We start from the raw sequence: 8986 nt of genomic DNA on the forward strand, positions 1-8986 counted from the left end.
ATATATATATATATATATATATATATATATATATATACACATATATATCTATATCTATCTATATATAAACTATACAAAAATAATCATGCTACCTACACATGATGATACATTTATTATTATCTTATCACAATATAAACTGAACACAGATTAAGTCATACACTACAATCTTGGTACCAACTTTCATTATCTACAAGTAAAATACAACCAAAACAAGAAAATGTTGAAATTGAACTACTATACCAAAAGATAGAAAAATTGAGGGGGTAAATGCATTATAAACATCAATGATAGACTCTAAGACTTATTTTGTGTTGAATACAATAAAAATAGGTACCAACCAAAAAGTAGCCAAATACTCAACAAGAGACTCACACAAGCTGTAATGACCACATAAAAGCATGTAAGAGTGACAGATGCATTATGTTCATAATCAAGAATAGAGATGAATACATTGCACTAATCAATAGTTTACTTCAAAAATAAGTTTACAAAGATTCCAAAAAACAACAACCAATTGAAAATCAAATTAAATGAAATAATTTCAGTGATAAGATCCCCATACTTTCCCCATAGCAAAGAAGAATGCATTCCAGCACATATATATGGTAGTGTAAAATATACAAACTAAACAACTCCCCTGACTCTTAATATTCTGAGTAAATACATTCACACTTAAAATCACCAAACAAATAAATAACATTACTAAAAAATACACAAGGCATTGGAAGAATTTTTAGGTATTTTAGAAGAAACAATGAAGGAAGTAAGTATCCTTTCTACTCTAGATGTAGGAGGTCTTTTCGCTATTGTTCCAGTTGCAGAAACAATAGACTTGATATTAGATAATGTATACAAACACCCAAAAATAAAGCCAGCCATGATAGCAGCAAAATTATTTAGAAATACTAATAGTAGCCTGCACAACAGAAATACCTTTTTGCTACTCTTGAGGCAAGATCTGTAAACATAAAACAAGTATCTATGAGTTCTTCCCTTGGGCCTGTATTTACTACATTCTACCTAGCTTCACTAGAAAACAAAATAATACCTAAACACTAACATACAGTATGCACTAGATACGTAGAAGATATACTTGTAATGGATACATCTGAATAATACCGAGAAATTAAAAGGCAGACCAAGAGAACAAATCAATTCTAAAATTTAACATTTAAAACAATCTTGATATGACTCCGTTTCTAAACATTACATTCAGATTAAAAACAATTGATACATTACATCAGTATCAGTTTACACAAAAGACACAAATGAATGCATATGTTTATATGAAGATAGCAAATTCCTCCATAACTACAAAATGTCAGTGGTAAATCACTTCTTAGAGGAGGATCTAGATTCTCTTCTACAAATGAAGACACTAGATAAAAGAAATCCATGAAATAAAACAAACTATATTTAACAACAGATATTCAAACAGGCTAGTAGACCAAGCTACTGATGAATGTAGACAGAAATACAATGCAACAAATAGAAGATCAGACAGTACCCCTACTAAAAATACACACATTACAAAGTGTATTATATAGATCAAATATATATCAGGTATAGAATCAATGAACACAATCAAAAATATAATAAAACAAAATACAAAATGCATTACAACAAACCATAAACTGACACTAGTAATGATATATCACAAGATCACAAACCTTCTTATCAAGCCTTTTGTTCTGTTGAAATACATTGACTTTGTTTCGATTACTTTCGAAAATAATCAAGAATTTAGTAAAATAAGTTTGTCATTCTTAAGCATGAATTAACATGAAATTTGACAGAAGGTTTTAATTTAGATCACATTAAAACAGGAAGCTTGTATCATAGACCCAGAAGCAGTCTTGGTCATGTTAAGTTTATATCACCACATGCATTTAAACATGACCAATGTAATTTATAAAATTTGACTGTGAAAGTTGAAATTCCAACTGTTTCATTGGCCAAACAAGTACAACACTCACTTGTAGGCTTACTATGTATTTAAAAGAAGGAGCAATTGCAACACACTAAAACAGACCATAAAACAAAGCTTTATTATAGGAAATTATTAACAGAAAACACTTCCATTCTATATAGGATTCCCCATCACAACACAAGGCTACAAGTAATACACACATCACAAATGCAAATCTTATGCAGTAAAAATCTAAAGATCTGACAGTCAAATTCTGGCAAGAAAGTCTTATAAATATAATCTGCTCATTATAAAAAGGGAAACATAGAAACCAATTCTGAGATGAGGTTGAGATACTCGAAAAATGTTGATGAAGGTGAGTTTGGGAAGTTATTGTTCCAAACTATAAGAATCTGATACACAGAAATACAAGAAAATTTAATAAAAACTTGTTTAAAAGAAAAGCTGTTCTCCATAGATACAAATATACCTGTACATGTGTATGTGAGTGTGTGTGTTTAAATATACATATATGTATGTGTATAGAGGTATATGTATATATGTGTATGTCTGCAAACACGTATGTTTATAAATATATGTTTGTATATATGTGTGTGTATGTATGCATGTACAGGGTCCAGTGAATAAATTGTTGTCTAAATTATGCAAAAATGAAAATAACACTGACATCTCATTTTAACAGTTATATTTTACCAAAATTACATAAAAATATCTTGAAATACTAAAGAGTAAATTTATTCAATAAAATCACCATTGGCTTCAATCATGGCCTTCAGATGACTTTGGAATCTCCAGCAACTCTTTTGGACAGTCTCCTTGTTCAAGCTGTAGAATGCTACCATAATCCTTGCCTTCAGTTCATCTTTGGTGTTACAAGGAGTTTTGTAGGTCTCTCGTTCAACTGCACCCTATGCATATTAAGCAAGTAGGTTGCAGTCTGGGGAGTTAGACAGCCAGATGTTAGGGGTGATGTGGTTGCAGATATTGTCTGACAGCCATGACTGGGTTCTCCTGCTTGTGTAGCATGGAGCAGAGTCTTGTTGCCAGACATAGTCTTCCAGCAACCATTCTTTAGACCCAGGGCAGCACTACCTCCTCCATGCACTTGATGTAGGCTTCTGTGTTGAGTCTGAGGCCATGTGGGGAGATGAATGGAGGCATAACATCACCATCACAAGTGATGTTATGATGTTATCTGGATGTTTGATTTTTATCACTCTTGGTACAATTTTTTGGGACAAAGCAAGCCAATGGTTGTTCCTTGTGTTCACCATCTGATCTTGGCAGAAATTTTTCTTGTCTTAGAAAACCCTTTTCCCATCTTGTACATCTTCATGCACTACCTGCCTGGTAAGAAACTCAGACACTCCCATGTCCCTGGTGATGGACCTTGGAGGGATTGTTGTCAATCATGGCCTGGATTTCACCAACAAATTCAGGAGTTCTTTTCTTATCAGAACAATCAAAGTGAGTTTTCTAAGCTGCTGTACCTTCAAAATCACCATTAGACTTGTCCAACTCTTTCTGAATCCTCTGCACCGTCTTCAGATTGATATCCAACCACTCTGAAATGTTTGTATTGGAGCTTCTGGCATAAATGCCAAGCAGTACAGCATGTCGTTTCCAAATTTCTGGCAGAGTGAATTGCATCATGGTGCAGTTTTCTTCACAGATGGTGCCTAATTGATCCTACTGTACTGTGTAGTCAACAAAATCAAAGACAAACAATGGGCATGCACAAAATTAAAAATATAAAATGGTGACAATTTACCCATCACACCCTCTATACACATGTATGTATGTATATATATGTATGCATACATATATGTGTGTGTGTATATATATGTATATCCATGTGTATATTTATATATATGTGTGTGTGTGTGTGCATACACATGTACAGGTTTGGTAGAATAAACTGGAGAAACAGCACTCAATACATGAGTATATATATATATATATATATATATATATATATATATATATATATATATATATATATATATATATATATATATATATATATATATGTGTGTGTGTGTGTGTGTGTAAATTAGAAATAATAATTTTCTAAATCTCTCAGAGAGACTCAAGCAGTAGTGATGCGATAAAGTAGTTGTATACTGCCAACTTAACGTGACCGTCCCAATAAGGGAATATACTACTGCTATTTTGCCCTAGGAAGCTGGACCGCTTCCTATTAGGCCTTGACACATTTCCTGTGTCCTTATCTTTGCGAAGGGGAGACAAATTCCTCCACCCAAGCTGGTATAGCAGTAGTATATTCCCTTATTGGGACTGTCACGTTAAGTTGGCAGTATACAACTACTTTATATATATATATCATCAACATAGAACCTTTCTGTTTGTGATAATAGAGTAATAATTTTAGATATGATATTATGCAATGTTTAAATCCCTCAAATCTTTCCTCATTTTTACCACTGCATCAAAATCTTGCAGTCTCTGTCTGCCTCTTTTTTTTTTTATCAGTTTCCATAGCATATTTTTTGTGGTTAAATATATCATGGATCAATCAGGAAGTTGAATAACCACTCCCCAAAACTTCTTAATTCAGTTAGACTTGTTGGACATTTAAAGTGAGTTACAGCACTAATATTATCTTCCATTGGTTTTAACTCCTCAGTTGAATCAGTGGAGTTGAAATATTCTGACATTTCACCACACCATAAATACATTTATAGTGATCTAATGTGTGGTCATTGTTATGTAATATTGTTAAGCACCAATTTAGTGTCATGTCATGGTCTTTGCTTGACTAGAATATCGTATACATTATTACTTATGTTAGGCTCAAACTTGAAAAGCTTGATAATAATTACCTAAAATTACATGGAAGAGATTTCAAGAACCAAACATTTGAACTAATATAATCTGCTATGTGTGTCTTATGTATAGTCATGCATAAAAGCTATTGAACATTAAACTGAGAGAACATTCACTACATTTGAGTATAAAATTTATTTCATTTTTGTATTGAGTTGGCAAGATTCTTTGATGTGAACTCATGTGTTGGAATAGATTTTGTCATACCTCAGGAGGGTCATTATGCCAATAATAAACACATGTACTGGTTTTATTTCACTTTCTTTTGTTATTATTATTCAACTAGTTGACCATGTAACCAATTAACTAATTGCCTGTTTGATTAATCATTTGGTCAATCAATCAGCAAGATTTTTGCAGACTTCTTTCATTGCAATTTGTGACCTCATCAGGTTTGTCTGTCTACTAGGTTACTGATTCTATGAGTCATTAAATTATAATTTAGTTTGTACCATCCCCAAAATAAGTAAAGCAGCTGGACTTGAATGTCTATACATGCATGCACTCCCCCTCCCTGTCCATTCAAAAAGTCAGACACTAACCATAAAATAAGATGTTTGACCACTTATGCCTTTCACAGAACCTGCACCAATCCCTACCATACACAAACAAGAATGCATGTGTACACATACACATGTGCACACAGTCTCTCTCTCTCTCTCTCCCTTTCTTTCTCACGCTTACAAGCATTTTCATTTGCATCCTTGCTGGATCTTCAATATTTACTTACGTTTTCTTTTTTTTTAAATGGTAGGGTGTGATTTGAAGATTTGGTTACTATTTCTTGCAGATCAAGCAACCAATAAGATGTAGGGTGTGTGAGAGGAGGATCCTTTTTGTACTAAGGGCAAATTACAAATCTGTGGAACATATCTCTGCTGAGGAAAAATAACGAATCTTTCTAATTTAAAAAATTCATAGGTATACAACTTCAGTTGCTGTTTAAGACTAGGCTTAGATCATTTTTCAAATGTGAATGCATGCAAAAATTTTGTCAACAGGCAAGAGGTTCCTCATTCCTTGTTTAGAATATGTTTCATTGGTATGTGTGTATATAGGAAAGAACATCTTCAAAAACTAATCTTTGTTATGCACTTGTCACCTCTTCTGTTCTGACTATACTTGCTTTAGTAAATAAACAGACCTAACTTAGGTCAAAATCAAAGACATATTCGATTTATATATTGCAAAGATGTAAAAAAAATATTAATACATTGTAATATATTCTTGTTTTCATATCAGAGGAACGTGCATATGGCTGGACTTGGTATGTTGTCTTGCAAATATCAAAAACTAACGTGATTGTTGTCGATTTCGTTCCATATTTGAAATGTATAGCAAAATAATATTGTCGATGCCAGTGTATATTTGTGCATCTACACTATAATGTACAGAAATGGATTTTCATGCTCTCATATGGTATGTATATGTTTGTTCTTACTGCGTAGTATGTATATGTAAGTAACTGTGAGTGTTTACATACTACTGTGTTAGTGTGTGGTTATATTCTGTTCTCAGTATTCATATGCGTGTTTTTATATTACTCTGTTTACATATTATTATCTGCGCGCGTGTGCGGCCTAACGGCCCTTAATGTTTGTCTTCGTCGACTGTTTACTCTGTACGTCCACTCTGCCGTTGTTTGTTTGTTCGAAGCTCTAACTCTCCAGATATTTTATATTTTAAAAATTTCTGAAAGCTGTTGTTTACGAAGTTTACTTATATTGTCGTTGAAAGCTCAAAATAGGTAGTAATTAACAGTCGACAACTGAGGAGGAGTTAGGCTTCTTTTGGTAATTTGTCCCGTACTTGTCTCTCATGTGTTTACGTAATTTTCACTCGTTACTGATGTCCTGTACTTGATGTTTCTTATATTTATTCATATATATATAGGTACACACACATATATATTATATACATATGTATATAGATAGATATAAGTATACATATACATACATACATATATGTGTGTGTGTATATATATATATATATATATATATATATATGTACACACACATATATACACATATAAAAATATATACATACATACTAACATACATACATATATATGTGTGTATATATATATACACACATACGCACATGTATGTATGTATATGTGTACATGTGTGTGTATCTATATATCTATCTATCTACCTATCTAAATACAGTGTACATTTAAACACATAAGAGGCATCCATCATATGGATTCCTTGCACGCTAGAAAGAACAGTTAAATTCCATACCATTATTTAGGGATAAAACTTCGAAGGGAATGAAAAATAAAAACATTTTCATTCCCTTCGAAGTTTTATCCCTAAATAGTGGTATGGAATTTAACTGTTCTTTCTAGCGGGTAAGGAATCCATATGATGGATGCTTCTTATATGTTTAAATGTACAGTGTATTTATATGAATAATATATCGTCTATTGACTAAATTTTACACGCTAGGCCACTGGTAGTAGAAATTTCTAATATTTCTCATTACCCTTGATAATGTTAATTATATATATATATATATATATATATATATATACACGCGCGCGCACATATAATTGACAAAAAGAAATGACCATCCCCAAGTATAACAATATATATATATATACGCACACTCGTTACACATAATATGGGTATTGTGTTGTGGTTAAGACGTTCGATTCTCGATCATAAAGCTTTCTGGTTCGATCCCACTGCATGATGTCTTGGGCAAATGTCTTCTAACATACGCTGTGGTCGACCCAAGCTTTGTGTGAAGACAAAAACTGTAGAAATCCATTAGATTGACTTTAATCGTGTTTCAAAGAGCCAATCACATTTTAAGAGTACAAAGTACCTGGAAAACGATGCCACTTTTATTATAATTCATTGAGTAAGATGTTCGATTGATCTAACGACTAGAATACTCACCTTTGAGTCCGAAGGATCCATTTATTACTGTACGTATGTTTACACGATACTGAATGAATATATGTACATCTTATTAACGTTTACATTATGACTTATGATTGTGTTTACATTTTCTGTAATGCATATGTTGACTGCATGTTTTTTGTTATTAAACAATCAGTTCTAAAGTCATTCGCAATGCAATATTAAAATGAATTACTTATGCATCCATACATATTTATAAAAACACAAATACCATATTGTGTTTGTCATGTATTTCAAGTTTGTTGCCGTTTTATGTAAAGCGTGTAATTTATTAAATATCCTTTTGTCCCGTCTCAACCCTTGTCATGTAGCCCCAGCTGTGACCAGCCCCACCTTTCTGTATATATAGGACTACACTGAAGAAAGTGTTCTTTTTTTTTTTTTAAGGCAACTGTAGGAAATGTTTCATCGAAAGATCGCCATTCAGGCGATCTTTAGATTATTATTGAACTGCTATTTCTGGCAGATCGAGGTGAGAGTAGAGGATCCAGTTGGTTTGCTCTGTTCAGTAGTGCTAGGTCAACACGAATCAAACAAACTGTTGATCAATAGCATTCCAACCGTAACCATCTCGTCGGTTTAAAGGCATGTCTATATTCCTGCAGGTATATGTACCTAAACCTAAAGATCATTTTGTTATTTTCATTTAAAATGAAAGACCCATATATCTATGCTTGTGTTATGTGTTACATTATATCGTATATGTTTCTGTATATGCTTTTCATTCACCTTTAATTCTAGTTTACTGTGTGTGTGCATGCATGTGTAATGTAAACAGACTGTAAACATAAACTGTATGCATATCACATATGCATATATTTTGTGTGCACGCGGCGCATATACCCGAACGGATATATATTGTACACACGAACACAACTGTGTACATTCCCTACTCATGCATTTATATGTATTTGAAAGAGGAAGTTTTATGGTTTATGCCATTCAGTTTTCATAGTTTATAGACTTGTGAAACTTTCACGTTATTTTACACCTGTATCTTTGTTTAAATTCAGTACATTGTATTGACATACTGTCTGGTAAATGGCAATAGATCATACCATTATGTATATTTGTAAGTTTGTTATTGTGTGTAACTGTTAATCCATGCGTATATGTATGTGTGTGTGTGTATGTATGTATGTATGTATACCTAGATAGATAGACAAACAGACAGGCAGATGTATATGTATACATATAGATGTGTATATATATATATATATATATATATATATATATAATATATATATATATTACAATATATATGTATATTATATTATAT

General features: G+C 32.3%; 1 protein-coding gene across 3 annotated transcripts in view; it reads left to right on the forward strand.

Moving 5' to 3' along the window:
- Positions 1–5385: 5385 nt before the first annotated feature.
- Positions 5386–8986, forward strand: part of LOC106876878 (nuclear factor of activated T-cells 5) — a 231414-nt gene continuing 227813 nt past the window's right edge. The window contains exon 1 of one of the 3 annotated variants that reach the window (XM_014925617.2): positions 5386–6196. The gene's annotated coding sequence lies outside the window, so the exon portion shown is untranslated. Of the gene's footprint in view, positions 6197–6549; positions 6571–7416; positions 7713–8986 lie in introns of those variants that run through there. The other 2 variants (XM_052968923.1, XM_052968922.1) reach the window with 2 other exon arrangements.

The sequence above is a fragment of the Octopus bimaculoides genome, chromosome 6, assembly GCF_001194135.2.
Source record: "Octopus bimaculoides isolate UCB-OBI-ISO-001 chromosome 6, ASM119413v2, whole genome shotgun sequence".
NCBI classification, from domain to species: Eukaryota; Metazoa; Mollusca; class Cephalopoda; order Octopoda; family Octopodidae; genus Octopus; species Octopus bimaculoides.